This window comes from Leopardus geoffroyi, chromosome A1 (assembly GCF_018350155.1).
Source record: "Leopardus geoffroyi isolate Oge1 chromosome A1, O.geoffroyi_Oge1_pat1.0, whole genome shotgun sequence".
Classification (NCBI taxonomy): domain Eukaryota; kingdom Metazoa; phylum Chordata; class Mammalia; order Carnivora; family Felidae; genus Leopardus; species Leopardus geoffroyi.
Window position 1 is genome coordinate 172636019 of NC_059326.1, and position 18038 is coordinate 172654056.

Consider the following 18038-nt stretch of genomic DNA (forward strand, 5'->3'; position numbering starts at 1 on the left):
GCACCAATAGTGTTACCTCTGTTTCTGAGAATCTAAAGGCAGCTGATATAATCCATTCAAATCTGCAGCTGTCATTCAGCACTGCCATTTTACAAATATTCAATTCCCTAATTTCAGCCTCCCTCCTTAGCTTATTAGTAAAGGAAAATGAAAGTTGAGGACTGTTTATTACATAGAGGATTTTGGCACCATTTTTTGTACCTCCCATTGAAATAAATAAGTTGGGGGTGGGTAGAGAAAAGAGGTTTCTTCTTGCCACAAATTCTAAAGAACAACTCCCCTTTGTCATGTTGTAAGGGCAGTAATCTATCTGGAAAAGTATATTAAATTCTGGTTGTCCTGGTTGTCTAAGTTTCTCTCAAAACATATTTTTAATCACCTGAATCCAAGTTTGAAATAAAAATTCTTCCCCTCCTAGACATTAGCCATTCTTATTTTCATATGATTCCCTGGACATCCTTTGCAAAGTCTTTTGTTGCTGTCTTAGGCAATTGCCCAGAATCACAAGTGCTGTGGGCCCAGAGAAACTTAAATCTCAGTGATAATCTTGCATATTTTATTGAACAGCTAAAAGCCATTTACTTGATGGAAAGTATTACAATACATGATGCCATTCCAATCAGGGTTTAATTCATTTGAAGGCAGAATTTCAAGAGTGTAAACCTGTATTTGCTTATAAAAGGAGCCAATCCAAAGTTAAATTTCATAGGAATTTTAAACTATCCAACCACAGCCAACCCTGATATAGTTTTACCCCTCTGTTACTACAGTTACCTTTTTGGATTCACTGGAAACGGTTTTAGCCAACAAGCTCTGACAGAGACATAATCTTAATGTACCTGAACTCTAGAAAGCCATGGTGAAAGCCAGGAATTTGGACTGCATTGTAAAAAGGTAACCTGAGATGATTCTAGGTGGGGGCGTGGGGGGAGGGGGAAGGCAATGAACAAATACGGGAATTAGGGTTTCATTTACACCTTTGGTTGTAAATTAGATGTTTTGTCTAGATTAAAGCCATTAGTGGTTACAATTGGAGAAAATGTGTTTGAATGTGATATGGTTTGAATTTTTCACATCTAACTATGAATCAGAACTAGGGATAAGATATGGGGCATACGGAAGAACTGAAACAGAACCAGGACTGTCTGGTTAAAGGTTATATATGGTTTCATGGTAAAGGGGAAATTAGGACACACAATAGAAATCACTATATGTGGAGTACCCGGGTAGCTCAGTTGGTTAAGCATCTGACTCTTGATTTCGGTTCAGGTCAGGTCATGATCTTACCATTGTGAGACTGAGCCCCACGCTGGGCTTCACGCTGGATATGGAGCCCGCTTAAGATTCTCTCTCTCCCTCTCCCTCTGCCCCACACTTGCTCACTTTCTCTCTCTCTCTCTCTCTCAAAAAAGTCAATATATATAACTGATGTATAGTTTTGGTGCTATATTAAGTTTTGTTTTGTTTTGTTTTGTTTTGTTTTGTTTTAAGTAAGTTCTATGCCCAATGTGGGGCTTGAACTCATGACCCTAAGATCAAAAGTTTCATGTTCTACTGACTGAGCCAGCCAGGCACCCCATGGTGCTACATTAAGTTTACAATGAATTTTCTGTGGTTCTCACTAGAGAGTATGGATTCCATCATCCCCGATACTGTCATCTTCATAAATTCCCGTGTTAATGAACCCCTTCAATTATTGTTAAACATAAGATATCTGAATTGGGGTGGGGGATGTCAGACCATTTAGAGTCAAGATTCTGTAAATGGTCCCTCATTTCAGAATTCTGCCTTAATAAGGCCTATTTCTATAATGAAACAATTTTATTCACATATAATTTCCTGCAGAGTTTCTTTGAAAAGAATACTTTGATAAACCACAAAGTGTGGAAATGTAAGATGCTAAGGACCTGTTTAGTAACAAAGGATGGTTTCTACACTACAACATATAGTATTAGGAGAGGAATTTGCATCCCTCCCGTGAAAGAGAAGGACATAGAGAAGAGTGGGCAAGGCTTCTGCTGGGGAAAAGGGTGTAGAACATAGAGAGAAAAGCCTCAGATCTGGGATGGAGATGGTCTCCAGAGGACATAAGTATCTAATATGGACTCTTAAACTCCTTGCTTAAGAAGAGGTGTGTATGGGCACAGTGTGTGTGTGTGTGTGTGTGTGAAAGAGAGAGAGAGAGAGAGAGAGAGAGAGAGAGAGAGAGATTTACATGTGACACAAATCTCTCCATGTCCTCATCCCTTACAGAATCTATGTTGCTCACCAATTCATTTGTTGTTGTTGTTTGTAAGATTTTATTTTATTTATTTATTTTTTTTTATTAAATTTTTTTTTTCAACGTTTATTTATTTTCGGGACAGAGAGAGACAGAGCATGAATGGGGGAGGGGCAGAGAGAGAGGGAGACACAGAATCGGAAGCAGGCTCCAGGCTCCGAGCCGTCAGCCCAGAGCCTGACGCGGGGCTCGAACCCACGGACCGCGAGATCGTGACCTGGCTGAAGTCGGACGCTTAACCGACTGCGCCACCCAGGCGCCCCAGTAAGATTTTATTTTTAAGCAATTTCTATACTCAACTTGGGGCTCAAACCCACAACCCCAAGATCAAGAGTCCCATGCTCTACTGACTGAGCCAGGCAGGGGGCCGGCTCACCAATTCATTTGTGAATATAGATTCCTCTTCTCTGAGTTCCAATTCAGAGTTTCAATAAGGACAAAATTAGAGACAGCACAGACAGATCCTGAAACTGAAGGACAAAGAGGCAGTTGACATTTGGGTTATTATAACCCTACTACTACTAATTATTATTATATTTAACATGAAACACATTACACTGACATCTGTAAACACAGAATACAATCTAACAACAAAATGATTCTTCTTAGAAGTAAAACTGATGCATACTTCATGGACCCGCTAATCCTTTTCTGCCTCATTCATTGGCAGTGTTTATTTCCTCTTGAGTGTATATGAATGCCACTCTTACAAACAGGCAGTGCCTTCCCCCAACCTTCAGAGAAACAAATGGCACAATAAGTGATAACAAGTTGGGGGAGGGCTGGAGAGGGTCAGGGGGAGGGGCTGGCCATCTAAGGTTTAGAGGAGATGATCCAGGCAAGATCCTCTCAGAAATATCCAGCACATCATACACACTTAACAAATGTGACCAATTAGTAGTAGTAGCAATAGTAGGAGCCGTTAGTCCTTCTGCCTGCTTCTGTCTCTAGCGACAAGTTTGGCCCTTATCCATGGCACAAGGATAATTACCTCAAAGACCCAAGAGACACAGGACTGGGGAAGAGATTCTCCTTTGCCCCCGAAGAATCTACTGACAAGTTAAAGTGAGGGTCCACCTCTCTCACTACTACCTCTTCTCTCCGCCTTTAAGTTTAGCTGAAGAAAGCCTGTGCCGTTCCCAGCAATTAGACTGAGGCCCCTGCGTTCCAAATGCATCTTTGATAGATGCCTGTAACTGCATCACAGTGGCAGGTGCATTTCTCTCAGCATTTAATGCTAATCTTCCCTGTCATCTAGGTATAAATAACTACACAACCATGTCAGGAGGCCCCACCATAAATCCACTAGGGGTTTTAATTACTCTCCAGTGACAATGTCTTATACAAAATCAGACACATGAAAACCTAACCAATGAATGTGTGTGTGTGTGTGTGTGAGAAAGAGAGAGAGAGAGAGAGAGAGAGAGAGAGAGAGAGATGGTGCAGTCTATCCCCAGAACAGCCAGATTATCTGTGCTGTACTTGGAAGGAAGAAGGTCAGAAACCTTTACCCAGTTCAGGGTGTGTGAGACAGCAGTACGCCCTGTAGGTCTGGCCAGGAGAAGGGAGGATTTTGTGATGGCACCACCTGCAGCATCCTTCCTTCCTCTGGGGGCACATAAATGATGGCCACAAATTCATGCTGCAGAGTCAGAAGACCTGGGTTCAAATCTCAGTCTACTGCATCCTCACTGTTTCACCGCAGGCAACCTCTCTAACCCTCAAATTCCTCATCTGTAAACGGGGATCATAACCATACACAAGGCATAAGGTTATTGTGAGGATTAAGCAAGATAACCTATGCATAGTACTGAACACAATACAAGGTGTCCAGTAAGTGCTCAATAAATATTAGCAACAGCAGGAGAAATGCAGAGGGAACCCCCGTCCCCGTGGAGCAAAGCACGGGTTGTCATGAGGGTCCGGGTATCCTTTCTCCCACCCAGGCCTCTGGTTGGGTGAATCCGAAAAAAGCATCTTATCTCCCACAAGTACTTAAAAATAAACATAGTGAACAAACACTTCAAACGCTTAAAAAATATATATATGTATGTATACGAACACAACTGCTATAGATCTCACTAATTCAGAAACAAGCCCCGGATGTTTATTCTATGTCCCTTTTATAAATCTAGGGACTCACGTAATCCAGGTTCACAAGGTTATCCCTTTCAAAGAAACGATGACTAGAAGTAATTTAAAGTAAATCAAACTCTTTATTTAGGTTCCTCAGATTCCGTCTTAAGTAGACTCATAAATAATACACTGATGTACTTCTCAGCGTCCCTTTGCTTTTCTCTTGAACTCCGTGCCATGATTCAGTGTCATTGGAACTTCTGTCTTCAATACTCCAGAACTCTGCAAACACATAGTCTCAAGGCTTCATGGTCTCTAAAGCTGCTCTCCCAGCCCCCTCTCTTTATCATACAGACCTGCTCCACCTCTGTCAGCAAGCAGGGCTCCTACTACTTAGGAGCTGAAAGAGAGGTAAACAGAGTTAGTTGAAACATGATTCTCCTTAGTGATCATGGCCCAGGGGGCAGCTCTGTAGACTTGGGTAAATGATTTTTGCCTCTGCATATGCAGAATACAAGAACCCTTCACTCACTGTACTTTTCTTCTTCCTCATTCTTTTTTTAGAAGTTTTTTTATTGTGAGAGAGAAAGACAGAGCAGGTGGAGGGGCAGAGAGAGAGAGAGAGAGAGAGAGAATTCCAAGCAGGCTCCCTGCTGTCAGTGCAGAGCCTGACGTGGGTTCAATCCCACAAACCCTGAGGTCATGACCTGAGCTGAAATCAAGAGTCAGACGCTTAACCAACTGAGCCATCCAGGAGCCCTTTCTCCCTCATTCTTAACTCATGACTTCATTTGCAAATGGAAAGATGCAAAGCTAGGAAACATTATTCCCCCCAAATTAGGGGTGTATATTTCCCACCTTTCCTTAACCTTGTCTTTAAAAAAGAAAGAGGACATTAAGATGTGAACAACTAACTCTATTGTTAGAGCCCCACTGAGAAGTGATAGGAAGAAGGATGGAAAAGAAACTACACGGAATGACAGACAGGATGCTTGCCAAGCAGCTGATTTGTATTCATAAAACACTTCAGACATAAATGGTTTGTCTGATGTGGAGAAGACTCCTCCCTTCCTTCCCTACACAAAAGAAGGGCAGAGAGATGTGGAGACAGTGGTAATTGTCGGGTGTGTACATATGGGGCCACTGCCCTCTAGTGTACACTTTAAAATTCACAAAATTCCTTTATCCTGGCAAACCAGAGAGGTCTTACCCCAAAGGCAGTAGAAAACAGAATAAAACATGAACCCCTGTTGAACTATTCCGCAGAATCATTTTTTAAGATTTTATTTATTTTTTTTTAATTTTTTTAAAATGTTTATTTGTTTTTGAGACAGAGAGAGACACAGCATGAGCAGGGAAGGGGCAGAGAGAGAGGGAGACACAGAATGTGAAGCAGGCTCCAGGCTCTGAGCTGTCAGCACAGAGCCTGACGCGGGGCTCGAACCCATGAACTGCGAGATCATGACCTGAGCCGAAGTCGGACGCTTAACCGTCTGAGCCACCCAGGCGCCCCTAGATTTTATTTTTAAGTAATCTCTACACCCTATATGGGGCTCGAACTCACAACCACAAAATCAAGAGTCACACGCTTCACACACTGAGCCAACCAAATACCCCCTCCCACAAAATCATTTAAAAAATTTTTGTTTAAATGTTTACTTATTTGTGTGTGTGTGTGTGTGAGAGAGAGAGAGAGAGAGAGAGAGCGCAAGCAGGGAAGGGGCAGAGAGAAAGGGAGACACAGAAGCTGAAGCAGGCTCCAGGCTGTGAGCTGTCAGCACAGAGCCCGACATGGGGCTCAAACTCATGAACCGTGAGATCATGACCTGAGTCGAAGTCAGACACTTAACCGACTGAGCCACCCAGGCGCCCCTCCCACAGAATCATTTTTAAAAATTACTGAGAGAGTAAGATCCAATGGCTGCCTGTCACCTCGCTATCTGTTGATATCCACACTCTTATCAGGCCCTAAAAGTGGATTTATTGTTTATTTATTGTTATCAGGCCCTAAAAGTGGATTTATTGTTTCAGTCCAACAGGTTGCCAAAGGGCAGAAGAGATACTAAAAATATTTAACAACTGGTGTGGCACAGTCAGCAGAATCTAGAACACATGCCTGCAAGATGCCAGGTGGCAGCAGTGCCGGGCCCCTGCAGGGCAGTCCTTACCCCTTACAGGCTGAATCATGGGGGGGTTGCAGGGTCCTGGGAGACAGCACCAGGTAGCAAGGACAGTGGGGGCCTGATACAGAAGTATGCCAATATTTTAATAACTGGTTGTCTGTACTAGGGAGTTCTGGCTGAATGTTAGCTCTATAAAGGAGAGTAGAGGACATAAGAACAACAACCCAGCACCACACAGCAGAGCAGAAGAGTGACCCAGAGCCCAGTAGCAAAGATCCGAAGGAGAGGACACAGGGGTCCCTCGTTACCCACCGGCAGCTGTCCCTTCTCTTGTCAGTGGTGAGGGACATCTCCTAGTCCTAGGGAGGGCATGGTGGGGTGTGAGGAAACCCACCCTCTAGTCTAGGTTTTACTACTTCTCTCTATGTGACATTAAAAGGATATTTTGATCTGGGCCTCTACACCTCCATTTTTTATTAAAAAAAATTTATTTTTGAGACAGAGAGAGACAGAGCATGAACAGGGGAGGGTCAGAGAGAGGGAGACACAGAATCTGAAACAGGCTCCAGGCTCTGAGCTGTCAGCACAGAGCCCAACGCAGGGCTCGAACTCACGGACCGTGAAATCATGACCTGAGCCGAAGTTGGCCGCTTAACCGACTGAGCCACCCAGGTGCCCCTACATCTCCATTTTTTAAATGGAGGGTTTGGACAAAGGCAGGAATTATTACCTTTTTGCATGATCTGATATTTTCAAGTGAATTCTACATACAAGATTACTCGGCATAATTTTTTTTTTTTAATTTTTTTTTTTTCAACGTTTATTTATTTTCGGGACAGAGAGAGACAGAGCATGAACGGGGGAGGGGCAGAGAGAGAGGGAGACACAGAATCGGAAGCAGGCTCCAGGCTCTGAGCCATCGGCCCAGAGCCTGACGCGGGGCTTGAACTCACGGACCGCGAGATCGTGACCTGGCTGAAGTCGGACGCTTAACCGACTGCGCCACCCAGGCGCCCCGTACTCGGCATAATTTTTAACAACATCTTTGAGACAGCTCGTGGCTCATAAAAAAGTGCTCAATATCTGGAAATCTCAAAATCTTGAGAGGTGTCATTTCTTCAGAATGTTTTAAGTTTTTGTTTCCACATTCCACCCCAAACTTATCCACTTGTAAGTAACTCTTGAGGCTTATTTCTGATAATTAGGTGGGGAAAACAGCAATAACAACCACGAATATTTACTGAGCACCTATTTGCATGAGACATTGTATTAAGCCCTTTCTATGCATTACCTTGTCCTATTTCCAGGACCACCATATGAGGAGGGTATCATTATTCCTATTTTGTGAGAACACAGATACTAGCAGAGGCTAAATGACTTGCCCAATGTCAGACATACAAGCACAGTATATGTGGCTGAAGTCCACATCCACAGTTACTCTGCTAGAGAACGTCATCCATGCCGAAGTTCCCACTGGTAAATGGAGAAATGGGAAAAACAAGAACAACTGTGAATTCCTCCATTAAGTTAAATTTACCTTTTCCATGTATTATTTAGAGATGCCTACCTACCTTTGTGCCAAAAAAGTCCTCTCGTTTATGGAATGATGGTGGTATTAGATGGTAGTTTAGAGTGGCTTTTGATTTTTGGCAACATACAAAGTTGGCAAGTCTCAAGTTTGTGACATGTTACTGGTCCATGGATTTGCAATATCTGGAAGTCATTGTTCTCCAGTAGAATGAACATGTGTTATGCAGGGACTCTGTTCATTCCCAAGAGTAAAAGCTTCAAAAGGATGGTATGCCTGTCTTTTGTGCATCTTACTGGTGATAATTTGTTGATAGGGAGAGTCAGGTTATCATTTCTTCACAATCCAAATAAACTAGAGGGGAGAAAGAAGAGGATTCCTCGGCCACCCTATAAGTTGGTTAGTCATTCCATTTGTGACAAAGACGTGGAAACAGAAGCTAAACTAAGGGCAGAGGGGGAAAAGTAAGAATAAGTTCAGATTCTGCTAAATAAGAACAGAGAACCTCCCCAGAGAAAACCAATAACTTACACCACTGCTCCTGTATTTGTAGATTTTATGCTAACAATAGCAATAATAGTGAAGCATCCTTTGAGAGCATCTTCATTTTCACAAATAAAGACCTTTGTCAAATTTAAAATTCTTCCTATAACAAGTATTGTAATTTCAATAGGATGTTAGAACTTAATCTTAAATTTATCACTGTGGAGTACTTCAGAGATTAAAAAGTACTTTGAAGGCTTTTTTAATAACTCAGTCTTTACGAAGAATTAGTATACACCAGAATAATCTCTGTACAATTATGGAGATCTCCCAAAAGGCAAACAAATATCCAGAGAAATAACTCTTCCACTCTAGTGCCTTTTTTTTTTTTTTGTGGCAACTTCTGTATGCTTCCATGCTATGAAAAGCATGAACTGCAATGATAGTTTGTGTATACATCCATATTATCTTTTATACTGACCAAGGATTGAGCTAAGGTGACTCGTTTGTAAAACCTGGCAGAGCTTGCCACCACTGGTTCCAAGTTTTCCTGGAGATGTAAAGAATTTCTTTGGGACTAAGGGATTTACAGGACTCTATATTTCTTTCTATTCCCTTCCAGGAAGCACCAGCTTCAGGACCTAAAACACATAGGGAGATTTTTCTCAAGAAGAGAGTTGAGGGTGGTGGGGTGGAGGTAGGTATAATAGACAAAGAATAAAAGGGTGTGTGTGTGTGTGTGTGTGTGTGTGTGTGTGTGTGTGTAGGTGTCTGTGTGTTTATTTCTTGTGAAGTCAGCTAACAAACAGTGTAGTCTTGGCTTCAGGAGTAGATAACCATGATTCATCACTTACATAAAACACCCAGTGCTCATCCCAACAAGTGCCCTTCTCAATCCCTCCACCAATTTTCCCCACCCCCATCAACCTTCAGTTTGTTCTCTGTATTTAAAAGTCTCTTATGGTTTGCTTCCCTCTCTGTTTGTATCTTATTTTTCCTTCCCTTCCCCTATGGTCTTCTGTTAAGTTTCTCAAATTCCACATATGAGTGAAATCATATGATATTAGTCTTTCTCTGATCGACTTATTTCCCTTAGCATAATACCCTCCAGTTCCAACCACATTGTTGCAAATGGCCAGAGTTCATTCTTTTTCATTGGCGGGTAGTATTCCATTGTATGTATAAACCACATCTTCTTTATCCATTCATCAGTTGATAGACATTTGGGCTCTTTCCATAATTTGGATATTGTTGATAGTGCTGCTATAAATATTGGGGTGCATGTGCCTTTACAAATCAGCACTTCTGTGTCCTCTGGATAAATTCCTAGTAGTGCTATTGCTGGGTTGTAGGGTAATTCTATTTTTAATTTTCTGAGGAACCTCCACATTGTTTTCCAAAGTGACTGCACCAGTTTGAATTTCTACCACCAGTGCAAGAGGTTTCCCCTGAAGAAAATGATTCAAAGTCCTATAAGAAATAAGAAAGGAAGGGGCGCCTGGGTGGCTCAGTCGGATGGGCGTCCGACTTCGGCTCAGGTCACAATCTCGTGGTCTGTGAGTTCGAGCCCTGCGTCAGGCTCTGGGCTGATGGCTCGGAGCCTGGAGCCTGCTTCCGATTCTGTGTCTCCCTCTCTCTCTGTCCCTCCCCCGTTCATGCTCTGTCTCTCTCTGTCTCAAAAATAATAAAATAAACATTTAAAAAAATTAAAAAAAAAATAAGAAATAAGAAAGGAAAAAGCTAGCATGAGGCTGATTGGGTCTAGCCTAATCTAAAGGTAATGACGGGGTAATTTACATGGCAACCAGTAAGTGCTGCATTTGTTAACTCCTACCCTATCCTATCCTATCCAGCAGTAAATAAATTAAAAAAAAAAAAAAAAAAGAATAGAGTGTCAAAGTATAATTTTCAATAAAAGGAAAAACCATGACATTCATATAAATATAGAATGAACATTCTATATTTTTATAAGATTTATTTAATTTATTGAAGAACCTAGCAGGATGGTAATGCTGATTCAAAGGACAGGAGTCACCATGCTCAGTCGGTTGAGCATCCGACTTCGGCTCAGGTCATGAACTCATGGTTCGTGAATTCAAACCCCATGTCGGGCTCTGTGCTGACAGCTCAGAGCCTGGAGCCTGCTTTGGATTCTGTTCCTCCCTCTCTCTCTGCCCCTCCCCCGCTTGCGTTCTGTCTCTCCCTCTCTCAAAAATAAATGAACATTAAAATTAAAACAAAAACAAACACAAAGGATAGGAGAAGCTATATAAACAATGGGGAAAATGCTGGAATAAGACGTCAAAGTTAGTTACGAAACTGGTTAATGGGGACGCCTGGCTCGCTCAGTCACCATTATGACTCAGCATATGACTCTTGATCTCGGGCTCATGAGTTTGAGCCCCACATTGGGTATAGAGATTACTTAAAAAAAACTGGTTAATGTCTTATCAGAGCAAATAAAATGTGACATTTGAGGTTATATTTTCTGCTTGGAAAAAAAATAATTTGCATCTTTACCTAGACAAAAATCATTTGATAATTTACCAATCTTCTGCAAATTCATATCCAGATTTATAGAGTCTAGATCCTAATTAATAGTGTAGTGGAGGAAAAATAATTTTCCCCTCTACCCTTCTTTGTTTTAGATTTTATTTTTAAAAAAATTTTTTTTTTCAACGTTTATTTATTTTTGGGACAGAGAGAGACAGAGCATGAACGGGGGAGGGGCAGAGAGAGAGGGAGACACAGAATCGGAAACAGGCTCCAGGCTCTGAGCCATCAGCCCAGAGCCCGACGCGGGGCTCGAACTCACGGACCGCGAGATCGTGACCTGGCTGAAGTCGGACGCTTAACCGACTGCGCCACCCAGGCGCCCCTTATTTTTAAGTAATCTCTACACCCAATGTGAGGCTTGAACTCCCAACCTAGAGATCAAGAGTCACATGCTCCATTGACTGAATCAGCCAGGTGCCCCTTCCCTCTACCCTTCTGAGTTCTTAGTGGAGACCTCTATAATAAATAAACAAGAGGAAAAGAACCAAAAGTTTATTAACATGTATACAATGGAGATGCCCAGAAAAAATGAATACCTCCCTGAGGTGGCTTAGAATTCAGGATTAAATACTATCTTAATAGGGAAAGGGTAGGGGGATATAGGACTCTCAGGGGGAGAGTAAACGACTTTTAGGAAAGATGAATGGGCTCTTAGAAGAATAGATGGAAGGAATGGCAATTTGTGATCAAGTTTGGGTGTGGGGTCAAATTCTAGTCTTCTCTCCTGTAATAGGAGTCAATTTGCTCTAGTTGATGAACTTCTGGGAGGGGATCAATTTGAGTTCCTTTTGGAGAAACTCCTTTAGTCAGATAAAGGGAGTTCAGAGAAAGTCTCTCCCTGAACTTGCTGTTTTTTCAAGGCCTAAAGCTCAAAATAATCAAAATACCAAAGTGGCACATCTGGAGGTGACATGTCCTTAACTCTGACACTCATATTTTGGGGTGGCATTTTCTATTCTCCTTCATTTGTAAACAGTAAGCCCAACAAAGCTCCATCTCCTGTAGCATGAGATGGCTTGTAAGGGGCTCTAATAGGACTTTGAAAGGGCCACCAGTAATCTTTCTGTTCCAAAATGTTGACAATGTCTTGACAGTTTTCACACCCCTTGATTCTAAAACACCAAGGCAGCTGATCCAAACAAGAGGGAGATAGGATATGGATGGTGGCAGCTGAAAAGTATTAAAAAACCTCAGTATCCCATACTTGGAGTGAAGAAAAGGGAAATCAAAAGTTAGCATGAAACATGAGACGTTGGTCAAGTGGTTAAACCAAAAAAGCGACTCTTATCTGTCTCACCACTACTTATTATTTCCTTATTTACTGATAAATTCCTTATTTATTTACATACATTTTGAAAATTTTTCTGTATTGGCTGAAATAAGTGGATTTGGAGTATTCCTCAAAGTAATATAACTCTGAACTCTGCATCAAATAAAGTTCAGTTAAAAGTGAATTATATTAATAATTATGATCATATAGAAGATTTGCACGATAATGGACAGCATTTTAACTCAACTTCCAACACCTGTATGTTATCACCAAAGAAAAAAAAAGCTGCTTGGACTGTTGGATAAACAGAGTAGCAAAACTTGTTATGTCCATTTTTTTTAATGTTTATCTACTTATTTTGAGAGAGAGAGAGAGAGAGCGGTCATGCATGCACACACTCGCATGAGTGGGGGAGTGGCAGAGAGAGGGAGGGAGAGAATCCTGACTCTCGGCTCAAACTCAAACTCATGAACCGTGAGATCACGACCTGGGCGGGAATCCGGAGTCAGATGCTTAACTGACTGAGCCACCCAGGAGACCCGTTACTCCCGTTTTTGTTGTTTTTTTTTTTAATTTTTTTTTTTAACGTTTATTTATTTTTGAGACAGAGAGAGACAGAGCATGAACGGGGGAGGGTCAGAGAGAGGGAGACACAGAATCTGAAACAGGCTCCAGGCTCTGAGCTGTCAGCACAGAGCCCGACGCGGGGCTCAAACTCACGGACCGCGAGATCATGACCTGAGCTGAAGTCGGCCACTTAACCGACTGAGCCACCCAGGCGCCCCCCGTTACTCCCGTTTTTTAAATTCACTAATTGTATTTGCACAACTCATAACTGTCTTTTTTTTTCCCTCCTTTAAAAATGTAAATCACAGCAGACACTGGCACAATGCATAGCTCACTAGACTTCTAACACAGGGGAAAATGTAAACCACTTTTGCAAAAAGACTTTAAGCATGAAATTAAATCTTTAAAACGGGCAAATTTGAAGCCAAATTGTCCAAAGGATTCTAAAGGAAGCTGGCCTTGGACAACAGGATGCACAGAATTACTCCATCTGCATCAAAATGAGGCAACTCTGCTTATAATGTCATCATTTGAAATATTAGGGAAAACTCATGAAACAGCGATAGCTGGCTTTTCAAATAACAAACAACACAAAGTCAACTGGATTATTTGCCTCTCCATATAACCCACTAATTTGTTTATTTACTCTAATTCAGCTTCAATCATTTGGAAGTAAATGGTTCAAGATTCTGATAAGTTTCTATCAACCCTATATTCTAGACACTTCTGTAGCTCCTCTCAGAAATCCAATATTTTATTTGTACTGTCCCAATTCTCTGAAAACCTAAAGGGTGATACGCTTGCCCTGTGCTGAAGAATCTCTTATTTTTTGATTCTGAGCAATCACTCAGAGCCCAGAAGAGGGTGCTCACAGAACAATCTGCTTGCTTTAACCACAGCCAGGATACATCCTCTCGACCAAAGGTTTCAATATGGTAATCCCAAATTAGGCAAGAACCATAATGATCATAGCATCTTAAAATTACAAAAGGAGAAATGGAAAGTTCCCTAAATTAAAAGCAATTCAGGGATACATAAACAAAACTGGTGAAGACCTTCTATTTTTTTATTTTTTTAAAGTTTGTTCATTTATTTTGAAAGAGAGAGAAAGCATGAGTTGGGGAGGGGCAGAGAAAGAGAGAGAGAGAGAATCCCAAGCAGGTTCTGTACTGTCATCACAGAGCCTGACAATGGGGCCCTAACCCATGAACCATGAGATCATGACCTGAGCCAAAGTTGGACACTTAACTGACGGAGACACTCAAGCACCCCTGAAGACCTTTTAAATGAGGGAATATGGGGAGACAAATGATGACTTTAACTTTTCATTAAATTTCTGTATTGATTCAAATACTTTATATCTTGTGCATGACTTCTTTTATAGTATAATTACTTTTCATTAACATCAATTAGTTAATGTCTTTATTAGTAAAAATTAATAAAGCTGATAATGAATATTTGAAACAAGTAGCGTGGCTGAAAGAATCTATCAAGAAATTGGTATTTTCTGGGGGCGCCTGGGTGGCGCAGTCGGTTAAGCGTCCGACTTCAGCCAGGTCACGATCTCGCGGTCTGTGAGTTCGAGCCCCGCGTCAGGCTCTGGGCTGATGGCTCGGAGCCTGGAGCCTGTTTCCGATTCTGTGTCTCCCTCTCTCTCTGCCCTTTCCCCGTTCATGCTCTGTCTCTCTCTGTCCCAAAAATAAACGTTGAAAAAAAAAAATTAAAAAAAAAAAAAGAAATTGGTATTTTCTTGAGAGGTTTATCAGTATTGTAGCTAGAAAATAAAACTTCAGTTATGTTTTTTATTTTAAGTAGGCACCATGCCCCACGTGGGGCTTGAGCTCACGACTCTGAGATCAAGAGTCACACGCTCTACCAAGTGAGCCAGGCAGGTGCTCCTGTTCTATGTCCTATACTTAAATATGTCACTACTCAGAACCTAAAGCATCACGATTAATACCCTCTTCCCTGAAATACAAATCTTTGGAGAGAAAATCCATCAGAGAACAGATGGTACCCCTTTCCCATTGCCTCTCTTCTTTACTAAACTCCCCGAGGGTCTCATCTTGCTTTGCTGATAGCCATATGAATTAGGTTTACACGGTACTGGGAGTTTCGCCACTGGCCTGTGGTAGCTTGGTGCTAAGTCAATTTAGCTAACCTGGAATGTTTCCCAGAGTTTTTTTTTTTTTTTTTTTTTTTTTTTTTTTTTTCCTGTGTGAAATCCAGAAGGTAGAAGTGAAGAAGTCATATTTTTTATGCCCTGGACATTATTGTTAATCTGCTGCTAACTTACAGGTGTATCAGGCTTGTAGCAGCTCCAGGTCCCCCGGGTCTTCTCTTCCTGCTTCTCTGAGTCCTGGGCCAGGTATGCGTGCAGCTCCATGATAATGGGTGCCAACTTCCCCTGCAGGGTCACCCACAGCATTGGGGTTGGTCATAGTAAGAGATAGAAGTGGGTTCCAGTGTCTCCTTATGGGTTCCAAGTTGTCCTCATGCATGCTGGCTTGTCTTTGCCTCCTCTATACCCAGCTTTCCTTCTGGTGTGCTGATCTGACAGACTTAGAGTAACTTCAGGCTCAACCCTAGACATAGAGTCAACAGCCTGCACAGATCACTCCACCAGCTCCCACATTGGTGTAAAATCTACCCCTTGTAATAAATCCCTTATTCTTTTTTTTTTTTTTTTACGTTTATTTATTTTTGAAACAGAGAGAGACAGAGCATGAACGGGGGAGGGGCAGAGAGAGAGGGAGACACAGAATCGGAAGCAGGCTCCAGGCTCCGAGCCATCAGCCCAGAGCCTGACGCAGGGCTCGAAATCATGGACCGCGAGATCGTGACCTGAGCTGAAGTCGGACGCTCAACCGACTGAGCCACCCAGGCGCCCCATAAATCCCTATTCTATGTCAAGTGCAGCCATCTGCTTCTCAGATGAAACTCTAACTGCTATAAGCTTCTATGTACATCACCATCTTGTTGCCTTTGCATTTTGAATAGTGTGTTGAGCCTCAAACTCATAACATCCACTGTCTTCGGTAGAAGGCAAAGACAGGTGGTATTTGGTTGTAGGAGAAAAGGAAGGGATGCTTAGAATGGTAGAAGTTTGTAGAGCAAGCTCCCAGAAGCTTTTCAACACTAAAAATGCCTGTTCCAGTTGCTGATTTCCTCTCATCTCCAAATCCATCTTTCCTTGCCTTGCTTTGTGATGCTGAACCTGACACCGTAAACATTTCTTCCATAAGGAGCACTGGAGGGACACTGGAGGAAGAAGGGATTCTCATCCTGGTTTTGTGGTACTCTTCTCCCCTGCTTGCTCTTGGAGTGGATGGAGGCCAGAAGTGCACGGACATCCAGTGGTGCTCACCCCTAATAAGTTTGATGGCACCATTTGGGGGACTTTCCAGTGGGTTTTGCCACCACTGCAGCAGGCAGCTTCCCAATGAATTCCTCTCGCACCTTGAGGGGCACCTTCTTAGTGATGCTCAGTGAGTCTGGCAGATGCCCAAATGGGTGGCTTCCAGCAAGTTTCCTACTTACTAGCCCCCTCCTGTAGCATCTCAGGGAATTTCTCTGCCATCCAGTGGTCCCCAGCCACTCCCTTTCAATGGAGACCGGTGAAGAGAGGGCCCTCTTCTAAATTTGTTTCTTCCTTGAGCACCATGCCTCAGCCTTAGAGGGAGTGGGTACTGTTTGCACGTGCTACTCATGTGTTCATTAGAATTTTCTTTACTTCTTAGTAGGTAATCTGCTACTAGTTAATAATTTTTATGTCAGACTTCCCCCGTGTGAATTACTGTGTGCTTTTTGGATGCTTGATAAAATGTCTTTTGCTCTTAGTAGCTATTAAAGAAATAAAACTTAATCTTATTAGTTCAGGATTTGTTTTAGAAGGAACATAAATTATGTGTAATGTGAGTGCATAAGAGAAGGGATCACCCAGGTGTGCAGTTTAGAAAAGCTATTTGATTTCTCTACGAGGTGATCCTCAAAATGGGATCCATGGTTCCCTGTGAACAGACCCCAAGTCCACTATTGCTGTGAAGCAAACCACCCTAAAAATAATGGTTAAAACCACAATCATTTATTATTTCTCACGTTTGTCAGGAAGACTCCAAAGTCACACAACAAATGGTGAAGATACAGGAAAGGGTGAAGAATCAAGGCTCAAAAATGCACCCTACCACAGGGTCCAGGGATATTACCAAAGGTCTGCAAGTTTAAACGGTATTTTGAAATTTGCAATTCAGTGAGAAAATAAATAATGTAATCACATTGTGATAATGAAGTCACAGAACTTCAGTGCCTGCATTTGCATTATGGTCCTATTCTCACCAAGGATCGCCTTAAGGAAGCGTGTACCTCTTTGTTTGTGGAGTTATAGTCTTTCTTTCTTTCTTTCTTTCTTTCTTTCTTTCTTTCTTTCTTCCTTTCTTTCTTTCTTTCTCTGTTTCTCTCCCCTTCTTTTTTTACTTATTCATTGTAGTCCAATGAACAGTCACCATTTTTATTATGTTTGTCATAAGCTTTTTATTGAAAAAAATTTTTAAGTTTATTTATTTTGAGAGAGAGAGAGAGAGAGAGAGAGAGAATGGCAGGGAGGGGCAGAGATGGAGAGAGAGAATCCCAAGCAGACTCTTCACCCTCAGCGCAGAGCCCAATGTGGGGCTCGAACTCATGAACCTCGAGAAGATGACCTGTGCGGAAATCAAGAGTCGGATGCTCAATTGAGCCACCCAGGCGCCCCTGTCACAAGCTTTTATACACATAACACATGTATATGAGAAGTGTACAAACTGTAAGGGTATACTTCATGAATTTTAGTAAAATGAACACTTCTGTATGTTATAGGCTTACAGAAAAGTTGCAAAGATAGTTCTCATATACCTCATACCCTGTTTCTGCCATTATTAACACCTTACATTATTATGGTATAGATGTCACAATTAATGAACAAATATGGACACATTATTATTAACTAAAACCCATAATTTATACAGGTTCCTTAGTGTTTTACCTAATGTCCCATCAGGGTGCCATATTACATTTAATTGCCATATCTTCTCAGGCTCCTCTGAGCTGTGAGAGTTTCTTTTTCTGAGACTTTCCTTGCCTCTGATATCCTTGACAGTTTTGAGGAGCACTGGTCAGGTA

General features: G+C 41.9%; 1 protein-coding gene and 1 long non-coding RNA gene across 5 annotated transcripts in view; one reads left to right on the plus strand and one right to left on the minus strand.

Moving 5' to 3' along the window:
* The window catches only part of MCC (MCC regulator of WNT signaling pathway), a 437412-nt gene that overhangs the window by 298883 nt on the left and 120491 nt on the right, over positions 1-18038 (minus strand). The gene's annotated exons all lie outside the window — the stretch shown is intronic.
* Positions 1-18038, plus strand: part of LOC123581099 — a 42977-nt gene that overhangs the window by 22834 nt on the left and 2105 nt on the right. The window contains exons 3-5 of one of the 4 annotated variants that reach the window (XR_006703598.1): positions 771-894; positions 9114-9188; positions 16992-17006. This is a non-coding gene — a long non-coding RNA (uncharacterized LOC123581099). Of the gene's footprint in view, positions 1-770; positions 895-6388; positions 6404-9113; positions 9189-16991; positions 17187-18038 lie in introns of those variants that run through there. The other 3 variants (XR_006703594.1, XR_006703600.1, XR_006703599.1) reach the window with 3 other exon arrangements.